Genomic DNA, 477 nt, shown 5'->3' on the forward strand with positions numbered 1-477 from the left:
TAAATATTGCTCTAGAGAAAAATAATTATTTATGCCCATCACACTGGCCAAAATGCAATCTCTTCCGACTAAATTTATCATGAAGGTTGATATCTTCATGTCTTCTCTTGTAGTAATGTGACACCCAACCAAATTACAAATGTCCATACGTGTGTAGACAAGAAGTTTTAATAATTGCCTGGGTATTGTTTTATACATAATTTCCTTTTATACAGAACATTTTTGAGCCATAGAGAGTAAAGTTATTGAAAAAGACTGCCTTATGTATTGTGAAAACAAAAGCAGTTTTGTAGGATTTACTTCTTTATTTTCTAAAAGTAATCAATTACAATTTTTTGCTTAAAAGTGGGTAATTAAATATGGAGCAAATAAAAGAATTATATTAATATATGTACCTTCTTTATTTTGTTTTTAATTTATTCAGTATGAATCCTCCACCTATGTGTCTAGTGTCCATTCCTGTGCCAGTGCCTATAA

This window comes from Penaeus monodon, chromosome 28 (assembly GCF_015228065.2).
Source record: "Penaeus monodon isolate SGIC_2016 chromosome 28, NSTDA_Pmon_1, whole genome shotgun sequence".
Taxonomy (NCBI): Eukaryota; Metazoa; Arthropoda; class Malacostraca; order Decapoda; family Penaeidae; genus Penaeus; species Penaeus monodon.